This window comes from Sinohyriopsis cumingii, chromosome 12, assembly GCF_028554795.1.
Source record: "Sinohyriopsis cumingii isolate HCF-2022 chromosome 12, ASM2855479v2, whole genome shotgun sequence".
Taxonomy (NCBI): Eukaryota; Metazoa; Mollusca; class Bivalvia; order Unionida; family Unionidae; genus Sinohyriopsis; species Sinohyriopsis cumingii.
This window is the reverse complement of record NC_142972.1, coordinates 99,966,714-99,978,364: the sequence shown is the minus strand read 5'-3', so window position 1 is coordinate 99,978,364 and position 11,651 is coordinate 99,966,714. Positions and strand designations below refer to the sequence as shown.

At 34.3% G+C, this 11,651-nt stretch overlaps 1 long non-coding RNA gene across 1 annotated transcript in view; it reads left to right on the top strand.

Moving 5' to 3' along the window:
* Window positions 1-6,520: 6,520 nt before the first annotated feature.
* Window positions 6,521-11,651, top strand: part of LOC149787085 (uncharacterized) — a 28,751-nt gene continuing 23,620 nt past the window's right edge. The window contains exons 1-2 of the long non-coding RNA XR_016425255.1: window positions 6,521-6,773; window positions 11,106-11,220. This is a non-coding gene — a long non-coding RNA (uncharacterized LOC149787085). The remainder of the gene's footprint in view (window positions 6,774-11,105; window positions 11,221-11,651) is intronic.

Genomic DNA, 11,651 nt, shown 5'->3' with positions numbered 1-11,651 from the left:
GGGCCAAACTCGAATCTGGAGATATACAACTAAATAAAAAATGTATGGACCCTAACTCGAGTACAGCCACCTCATTTTAAGAACAAATTATACGAGGAATGGCACACATGATGACACACATAAAACAATAGGTTTTCTTTGTCTAATCATAATTAACGCACCACACACTCGTCGAAATTCGAAATTATACTTCTATTATATATAACAACAATATAGGTCAGTATGACAACTGGGGTGATTGAAGAATACTGCTGTCCTGACACAAAAACTATATATAGCACTCACACAATATCGCAAAACACACATAGCATACATGGAACTTAGGAGACCTCTAGCAAAGGTCACAAATAAATTCTAGGGAAGGGATTTCGAGTAAGGTGAATGAAACCTTTCTCGGATGAACAACCCTATAGAAAACACTAGGAAATGAGAGAAATTTTTGATCGAAATTCTTTATTTAAATATAACAAATAACACACCTTCGGGGATACACATACACATAAAACACTCTTTTTTTCGGAAATGGGGGGATCTGTCTGGTGCCGCCCCCCCCCCCCCCGACAAAAATGAAATGTGCTTTCAGAAGGACTTAAATGCTTCAACTAAAGTTGTACTCGAATGATGACACGATTTGAATAAGTATAACATTTCATTTTCATGTACTGTTATTTTGTATTATTTTTTCTTTCGTTTTCAGTATTACTATTGTTTGAATACCTTATGCTTTTTCTTTTTTTTCCCCTATCCTTACTTACCATACATATCGCTTTAAAGCAGTGAGTGTAAAATTACAGCTATCGGATATTTTATCGAACGTGTGCATTGAAACAATATACAATGAATTATAATTATTGTTTCAAAAGGTAAGAAAGAAAACAAACACATACAAATGCTAATATTTTATTACCAGATTAAAGTATTGACCTTAATTTATCAAATACTAGTATTTGTGTTAATCTCTTGGATTGAAAACACTGTAAGAAAACGGAGGGGGGGGGGGCATCATCCTACGTGGCTCATTTTTCTTTTCGGATTTACGTTCGTGGTTTGGGGCAATAACGAAAACCACAAAAATTGGTCCCTAGGAAATTTGGTGATACTACAGTATATACCGTCTTTCATGCCCAATACCTTTCCATCTAAATATTCTTTAACACATACTGTTTACATTCCCTGTTGATCGGGAAGCTTTATATATTACCCTTATTGTTTCCCATTAATAAACGCATGTTACGATCAATATTACAGGCTTTCTATTAGCCCTATCATAATCCTGTATTCATCGTCATTCCTTGTACCACGAGTTCATGAGCAAGCTGGTTATGTCTTCTATCTATCTATCTATCTATAAATAAATAAATAAATATATACATGAGCAATCCACCCACAATTCCAGACTGACACTTTACTTAATAGTTAGTTAATAAGAACACTTAATACCAAGCCTCAGTGCGTACAAAAAAGAGTAAAAAGTCAATAAAGATGAAGCGATAAAATAATAATCAACGCGAGTAAACAGGAAGAAAAGAAAACTAAGATTACGGTTCACATGCCTTTGAATGTTTATTTGTATCAGACAGGGAGAACGCAAATATAGATCAGACGAATAAAAATAAGTGAAAACTAGTATTAAATACAAACATACCACTTATCTAAATTAGTAAAGAAATATTAAATCCTGCAAGATCACTGAGAATAGAGGAAAATGAACATAATCAAGTAACCGAAAATTAACACCTTACTGAAAATCACTCAAAAATACATAATCCACTTTCAACATTAGTGGATTTTAACGTTAAACAAGCAATTTTCAAATGTTTCAGAACACAATACTTTACACGTGATTTATGGTCTGTCATCTTTTTAATTTGGATATCGGTAACATCGATCTGATGCATAGACGTGTCGCGCGTTTTCATGCTGCCATAGCTCTCATAGCGTCGTTGCACAATCGCTTCGGAGAGCATACATCATAAACGTTGATTTGTTTTATACTGGCTATCTGGGTGCTGTAGCACAAACGTTCTCTCTCTATCGGCCAGAGGTAATAAAAATGTCCATCATCGCCGTGAACATTGATATGCACTTCATTCAAATGTACGAGTCAACTTCCTACTTTGGAGTGGCAATCATTTTTAAACTTCTCATGTGCGCTGCTTAACTCCTCTTTTATAGATGGAGGAAAGTAATTCTATGGAATATTTTATTCTGTTTCGGTTGACCTTAACCTTCAACCTCTGAATCTCTCAGAAAATGTATTTACTCGCCTTCCCTCGGACATATTTGCAACAAATTCAAAGTTAGATGTTTTAGACCTTACTAAAAAGTTATTACATAATGACGACTGGCTGACAAGTACTTTGGTGCATCTGCGTTCATTAAATCCAATTGCAAAGTGTATCTTGACCATAGATACTTGAACAAGGCATGTGATGGAGGAATCTACAAATGAGTATAATTATTCGATTGTTGATGCAGTTGGTGTTCATCTTAAGTTAGCTAAGAACCCAATAAATTCCAGCTGTCAGCAGGAAGACATGTTACATTGGTCAGAAAATAATAGACATTACATAATAGATATTGATAGAATAGTCTGTTCTGAAACCGGGATTTTCTTTCAACTTAAGAATGACGAGATTGACTTTACAGGCATAATTGTAAGTTTCGGAGATATAAAAATTTTCTTACGCTATGTACCATTTAAATCACAGCGAACATCTTTGCTGTTTTGTACCTTCGACATTATCGACACATCCTAAAAATCAGAATGATATATCAATAATTTGATGAGTATCTTGCAAATAAGTTTCACGTTCAACAGAGATTTCTGATAGTGACATGGTTTTTAATATAATGTTTCACGAACTAGGTAGCAGACTCCAGTAGGAAGTCGGGGTGAACGATAATCGTCTTTTGTATATCAGATGGAGACCTTGATTTTGGAGCCAATATCGCAGATGAGGTCATACTGGACGTTTCATCATCTGTTGTATTCTTCTTTCTTTCAAAGAACATTGAAAACAGCAGGCGGCCGGAATTTTAGGCCAAATTGTCCTATTTCAAAGGAAACTTATCACGTTGGTACCACTGGAAGACGTGAAGATCAGATCTCTGTTTGCCTCTTTGATGAAGATCTGCTTCAAATGGACAAGACATGAATGGCCAGGCACCGCGAACCAAGACAAATTGCAAGACCTCTATAAAAGCTGGTACACCTATCATTAAATATGCAGCTGATGTTACCTTACTGAATAACAAGATCTGAAACGTTTCCATCACATTGACAAATGTACAAACTAAGTATGTTTTTACTTTGGTCTTTTTCCCACAGACATACAAACAAACATCTCCCTCTATAATACAAATTATGCTTCAGTGATTAAAGTAAATATAACCTACATTAAAACCGTTATCATGTAGCGGAATTACTGGTAAAATGTACTGAATATAAGCAAGAACGCTAATATATCTCTGGAATCTGTTGGCAGAATGACGACAAGCGGTTTATGTTTGTTTTATTCATTTCGTCTTCAAAATGTATGTTAATCATTAAAAACAATAATTTTCAAAGTTACAACCGGCAAAGTATGTGTGTTGTGTCAATCTGTTTTCACATATTTTTTTAACAGTATTTGTGCAGAAATTCTCGAAATGTACGATGTTACCTTTTTATATTTACTAAATTCACAAGGTGGTTTAATTTGAACAGTTAAAGTATGGTTGCATGCTGTGTTGGGTCTTCACTTCAGCAGAATATGATAAAGATGGTTCGAGCATTGAATATTTGTTCAATTGAAAATATTTCCTTGCAGTAGATATGTATTTACATTTTAATCTAAAAATGATACAACAAAGTCCTACATAATGATGCAGGTCAATGGAAATGTGAAATGTCTCCAATTGTATATAATCGAGTGACCAATATGTGTTTGTGTACAAACTGTAGGGCCCACAGGTAATTTATTACTATTACCCGAATTGCCTGGCCACTGAATGCCCTACTTTTATGCTACTGTGCAAATCAAAATCTAAGGGTGCACCATGGATTTATGTGGTTGTCTAAGACCTAACCAACTTTTGCCAACATATTGGCGGTGTAAGCTGTAAGTCACATGTATGATGTTATTGATAAACAATTCCCCAAATTACCATTGTTAAATATTTTTTTCTTCTGTTGTTGTGCTTAGTTGCAATTGACCATCACATTATCATCAAACTTGGCAATGGAAAATGAAGCTTTTGTGTAACTTAACACTTTCCCCTTTGAAGCAAAATGAGATAAATGTCATAGTTTTACTTTGATTAACAATCTAGTGAATACAAAGGTGACGGTGTAATAGCATTAAATCATAGCAAGTCAAAGTATATATGGTTCTTGGAGCATAATAAGGCATATTCAGACCCTGAAGGAGTATATCTGATCGCCTACGTTACCAATTTATATGTCCCATTTGACAAATACTTCAAATTATAGCACTTATAAGACTGGGTTTTACGGAGTTCAAAGCCTGGATCACTTTCTCAAAGTTTTAGCGTGGTATTACGTCGTCCTTTACAATCAATATGACGAGTAATGTGAGATTATGTTATCTTGTAAGTATTCTTTCCCGTCATAACATGAACCTTTCAATTTTTGTTTTTATAAATACCCCTTTGTGCAGTTTATTCCCACGTAATTTTATTGCAGAGCAAGTGAATATTTTCCAATCAGAAGTCTTGATCTCACTCTATCACATATGATGATTCACGAGAGCTATGTTAAATTTTAACCTCGTGGATGAGGTATTGTAAAACTTTAATCCTGTGAAAGAGCACATGGACACTGCGAACTATGGTCACATATTAAGTTAGAGTAGAACGGCATTCATAGTTTTAAAAGAGTAATGATATCCTTAGGATGCGATAATCTAATCACATTCTTAGTATGTAATAGTATAATGGTATTCTTAGTATGCGATAGTCTAATGGTATTCTTAGTATGTAATAGTGTAATGGTATTATTAGTATGTTGTAGTCGAAGCATGTTGTAGTCTAATGGTATACTTAGTATGTGATATTCTAATGGTATTCTTAGTACGCGATAATCTAATTGTATTCTTTTTGTGTATTGTAGTCTAATGATATCCTTAGTATGTTGTACTCTAATAGTAGTCTTAATATGTTATAGTCTAATGGTATTCTTAGTATGTTATAGTCTAATGGTATCTTTAGAATGTGACAGTGTAATGGTATTCTTAGTATGTGATAGTCTAATGATATTCTTAGTACGCAAATGGTCTAATAGTATTCTTAACATGTTATAGTCTAATGCTATTCTTAGTATTTGATAATCGGATAGTATTCTTATTATGTAATAGTCTAATTATATTCTTAGTATGTGACAGTCTAATGGTATTCTTTTTCTACAAACGGCAAGCTGCGAGGTTTCTTTGCCGGTCTTTTGTGTGATACATATTCGTGTTCTCAACTGCTTAAGTTTATGTGATAATTCCCATTTAACTGAGGACTAATATAATCTAATGGTGTGGTTTGCACCTAGGTTGCATCATAGAATCTCTCGACTGGGAATTCCTTGTCTTGGTTCAAATACCAACACAGAGTATTTGTCTCAAATATTTTGTATTTTATAATTAAAATAGCAATACATTCTTTGCATTAATGGTAGCATAATCAACACGTAGAGTATTAATCAGGTACTACTTTTGCCTCTCACTTTCTATTAACATCATCAGGTCGTTTATGAAAATCTGACTAATTGTCTAACTAATATCTAGCAATATGTCCTGCTCTTAAAAAATGAATCAAAAAGCAAGAACAAGTGATTCAAGTTGTGTTGAAAAATATTTCATCATGAGCGTATGGAGCAAAGTTATTCAGATTCACCAGCGGAACCAGCCTCGCGACCCGACTGATTTTGGACTAATACAATAACTCTTCCCTTGGGAGGTCTCAGCTGTGTCCCATGTATTAATACGAAGATGTTAATGAGGGCAGTTGATTCATCTGTCCACCATAAGCATACAATTTCAACTCAGGGAAAATAGAAGCATAAAACAATTTGCATTATTACTGTAATATCGTACTTAAATTATGGGTGTCACATGACACTAAAATACGTAATTCATATCTTTAATACGGATAAGGTTTAACTACCATCTGTTCTAATTTGGAAAACGTTATAGGTAGACTATGACACGATACAATACTGGGTACAGAGCTCCAGCGACATGTGTAATTACTTTGAGGAGATTTCTAATCCATTATATTTTGGCAGATCTGTAATATCTGTCCTGGAAATACGGTAAGTGTTGTTTGTACTAGTGCAATGATAAGCTACATGAAAATCTTGTGAAAAAGATTGTGGACTAATGAATGAACTACTACTGTAAGGAGATTTCTATTTCATAATTTTCTTGGAAATGTTTAATTTGCTATTGTGTCATGTTTGTTTCAACAGGGACGATAGCTATTCAGAGTTTGAATTTTTGTAGCCAGTGATGTGTAAAGCATTAATGTCTAAACCAGTGGTTTATATTAGCTTCTAGCATAAATATTTTCTCACGCTTGGGATTATATGATGTGATTAGAAGTCAGCGGTTTTCACAGCCCTTTTTCATTAAGGGACTCAACTTTCCTGCCCCAACTGGTACCCGTAAAATTCCATTGATCATTTGACACAGATACATCTACACGGATTACATGCGCCAGGTATAATATATGGTCAGGTCACAAAAATCACTTGGACATACAGAACACCTATCCGGAAATATAAGGTTAGCGTTCATTCTTGGTTTCTCATTGCCTTTGTTTATTACGTCGCCCTATATCCATGTTTTCATCTGTTTCGTGCTAAACTAGGAATATCAATAATTTGGTTCGCAATCTGTCTTTAAAGGGATATTACTTCACTTTATGTTTCTATGTTCTTTACCCCTCCACCGTACCCCAAAGAGTAACATAATGTAAAAATAATGTGTGTAATAACGTTGATCGTATCTCGGGCCCAGAAGCGATGATTCAGCTGTGTTATAAGCACTGATCTTTGCAATTTCGAGTTATATGATACGCTTTAATTTATTAGTTCTGATAAAAACTGCGCGACTGCGTGTACGTGTGTGCGTCTGCCTCTCTGGAAATGTTTTATGTTGTGTGTTGTTAAGTTGGTGACACCTTAAATTATTTTATGAGTGAAGTTATTTTTGTTATATATATATATATATATATATATATATATATATATATATATATATATATATATATATATATATATTGCTGTTGTTTGAGATTATAACAACTCCATCTGCGACAGCAGAATACAATTAGTCTGTGGTTTCCTGAAAATGACAAGTATGTCCATTAATAATGAGGATTGTGTGTGTGTGTGTGTGTGTGTGTGTGTATGATTAGGATTTTTAACGTAGCTTTAACAATGTTTTAGTCATATTTCTATGATGTCTGCAGTGTGGCAGTTTATAGTGATGTCTAGCACTGGGGCATCATGCCGCAGACATGTAGCATCATGTCAAACCCAGTCACATTATCCTAAACTAGGCCGACCAGTCCTATCACTAACCCCTTAATGCTGAGCGCCTAGCGAGGCAGCTGTTAGTACCAGTTTTTGTAAGTCTTTGGTATGACTCGGCCGGGGTTTGAACCCACGACCTCCTGCTGCCGAGGCGGACGCTCTAACCACTAGGCCATCGGAGCTGTCTTAATAATGAGGAAAATACCTTCAGAGAGGAACGGAGAGTTACCATTGTTTGTGGATTTCACCAATTTACAAAGTGATAAAAACATCCCATACAAAAGCAACTCTAGATGGGAGGAGCTGATAGCTAACGCCGCGGTGGGGGTGGGGGCGGCTGCTATCAACGAAGCAAATGTTGTTGATGTTTGTGTGTGATATATATATATATATATATATATATATATATATATATATATATATATATATATATGGAGAGAGAGAGAGAGTTTGTGATATCATACAGCTGCATACACGACAACAACATTAGTCATGCGTTTAAACAACTGGTTTAGAGCTGAAAACTTTCATGCACCCCGCTGTTTCAGGGCCTATCCAAATGTTTGAATTTCCTCCAGACGCACGCGTACTATATCTATACATCCCAACATTAATTTAGTTTTTTCTCTTTTGCCCCCATACTTAAATTTACAGATTACATTTCTCAGTTTTCATCTTGGCCACGATTACGTGCCCATTGGTAAAATACGATTATAAGCTTATATCCAAAGCTTGCCCGATAGCAAAGAGAACTCAAGTACACAGCCCCCCCCCCCGCCAATCATTGGTTCATCCTGGCCTAACATAATGAAAATACCTTAAAGTGAACATGTAAGAATTATACTAATCTAATAATAATAATTCATATTCACATTAATATTTGTTAAACACTACAGGAGTAATATTGCTGTTACTTTTGTATGATTAAAGTTATTATTCAGCTGAGCATGACGGCCAATACAACTGGTGGAGAAAGAACTCGGAAAATCTCCTGTTTGGAGACATTTGAAACTATTTATTCTGTACCTGGATGGCTTGAACAAACCCGCCGTATAAGTCAGGTCTATCAGTACATTTTCAAATAGATAGGTTTTGAGAAACAGTATAGTGAAGCTCAAATATTCGGGGATTTCTGCAAGAAAGAAAGATAAGGATAAAATTTGACACCATCTATATATAGCAAAGATCGTGTACGACGAACAAAAGCTTTCGCGTCTGTTTTACTTTATAGTCACACATGACATGGTTAATACAAGTATGACCTTGACTCGAGATTATGCAAAAGTAGGACAATAATTTAAAATTGGCACATCAACATCACGAGCTATTTCAGAAGAAGAAGAAAAGCTTATCCACAATGTACAAATGGTACTTATAGAGAACTACTAAATAAGTGTACCAATTATACTATATATGTATCACGCTTATGTTCCTTATTTCAATAATGCAGAGAAAAAGTGAAACTTATTTATTAAAGGTGGAATGTATTATTCATTGTAAGTTAAAGGGACAAACATTCAGTAAGATAATATACCATGTGAGTCTAGGCATACGTTCATGAAAAGTCTGATATTTTATATACAATATAATTGCAAGTCACAGTGACCCATTTGCAGCATAAGTGAGTTGGGAATTATGTTTTGTCATTAAAAGCGTGATAATAGCTTCTTTACGTAATTTAAAGTAGGTCAAGAGGAATTATTTTAGTATTATTTGGTCCCATTAACAATCATCATTATCAAAGTCATTGGTTCAAGGAATGTGGAATATTAAATGTGGCCGTGGAATATACGTCAATGTGATCTACATTATCTACATTATTACTATTGCCAGTTGAAAATTCATCAAAATACATTAATGTTGTGATATTGATTTATTTTAGCATGCAACAATCTTTTATATCACATATGCATTGCATAAGGATAGAAAACGTATACTAGAACGAATTTTCCCTGAGAGAGACAATTAATTAGTGAAAAACACGTTTTGGATTACCAGCTGGGTAAATATATACTAAAATCTACAAGTTAAAGAATGAATCACGGAAAACGTTTTCTTATGCTATAGGGAACATACATGTGTTGCAAGTACTTATTCCGAAATCTACACTTTACAGTACAACTAGCATATAGAATTATTGAATATTTTCACTTGTTGGAGTAAACGAATATTGCCGAGCGAATCCAAAGGATATAGATACATATTCAATGTCTACTTGATGCGAAGTTCAAAAGGCAGAATCTATGAAGTCACATTAATATGCGACAAATAGGGTACGTTAAGAACAGTCTAAATGTTAAAAATTTGGGTGTGTCTGCTACATACGGATGCCTATACCATCAACTCAGTAGTGATATGTGCATGGTAGAGATGGTATAGGGTTCGGTTCTTCCAGGAAAGGCCATGGGTAACGTTTACCCGCTGACCCGGGTTCGAATCTAGTACGAATTAAAATTGTCTAACCTGTCTGATAATGCTAAATTCCCCATTATTATTCTGAATGGTTTTCATTTGTCTGTTCCAAACCGTAATTTTGTATTGTTCTACTTCTGTCACTGCGTGTGTGTGTGTGTGTCTCAGGTGTATGTTTGTTATTTTCCAATGAGGAATAATCTGCTTTAGGTCGAAACATAGGACAACATTACTCTTTTCTTCGAGCTATATTCCAAATTTATATATATATATATATATATATATATATATATATATATATATATATATATATATATATATATATATATATGCAGTTTAATTTTTATATGCCATGATTTGATTCTAAACTGCATTCCTATACTACAGGCCGAACTTTTCGTATCCTTCATTTTAATAATGAGACTAGACATGATAGAAGAGCAAGATTTTAATGCCCGAAGATGCGTCATCATGTAGGCTACTCGTTACCAAATCGTTTTTTCTTAAATAAATGAAGGATAGTTTCAAGGGATTCAGCACAAACATAGTGAGTGGAATATCAGTAAATTTTGTCATTACACGATTAGTTGATGAGAGCTATAATGTTTATAAATTTTTCTTGATGAGAGCTATAATGTTTATAAATTTTACAAGTAATGAAAGTAATATGCCATCCTCATTCAGTTTATGTCAGTAAAAATTGAATTCATATCTTAAACAAATAAAATACCAAATGTAATATTGTCAACAAATACTTACACTTTTCTCTGCCGAGTCAACATTATTTCCTTGTGTATCTGCCAACACTTATGCTTACAAATGACCAGTCACATGACCGCATTCTAGAAGCAGTACACTGCATGGTATTCTGGATGAGCATTTTAGGTATCACTGAACTAATTATGTTTCTTATATAATTCCTTCATTTGTCCACAAATTGTATGAAATCTCAATGACAAATTAGAGTAAAAGTATGAATTACTTTCTTAGGGACTACGACAGAATGCAACAACAGCTCAAATAGTACTGTGAAACTTTTACTTCACAGATCTATAGTACGCGTCAGTTTTAAAACCTTTCCTGAAGACTTGCATAAAACTATTTTCAAGTTCATTATAAATAATGGCAAGAACTAGTATTTACAAAAAGTATAACACTTCCTTTTCAGGCAGCCAAACCACCTATGAAAGGAAGAAAGAGCATCCCCTCAAGAACGTTCTAAATGTCTTATCAGGGAGCGAATGCAACCCGATTCTTTGGAAATACAATTAATGACGAAATCGGTGAGTATTATTTTCATTATAAAAATTAAGAGAGGACTGAAATACAGGAAAGGGTGCATCAGGAAGCGTTACACGCTCACTGTAAAATTTTTTAAACATTCTTACATTTTACCCGTCCATATTACAACTTCAGCTAAGAGAATACGAACGCTTACAATGCATGCTTCCTCATAGCTTCCAAAATCTGACCAAGAAGGTAGATGCCAAAGAATAATTACATTGAACTAATGGCAACAAATAGCGTCGTAATCAAGTGTTTCTATATTTATTTTAAGAAGAACCTCTGATCCCATTTCAGGTGATACAAATTCGTTTCGTTACAATATAGATAAATATTTTTTCTTCGTTTATATGAATCCAGCGTGGTATTTTGTATTCACGATTGTTTAAGAAATAATAATTACTAAAAGGTATAATATCACTACCTGTGC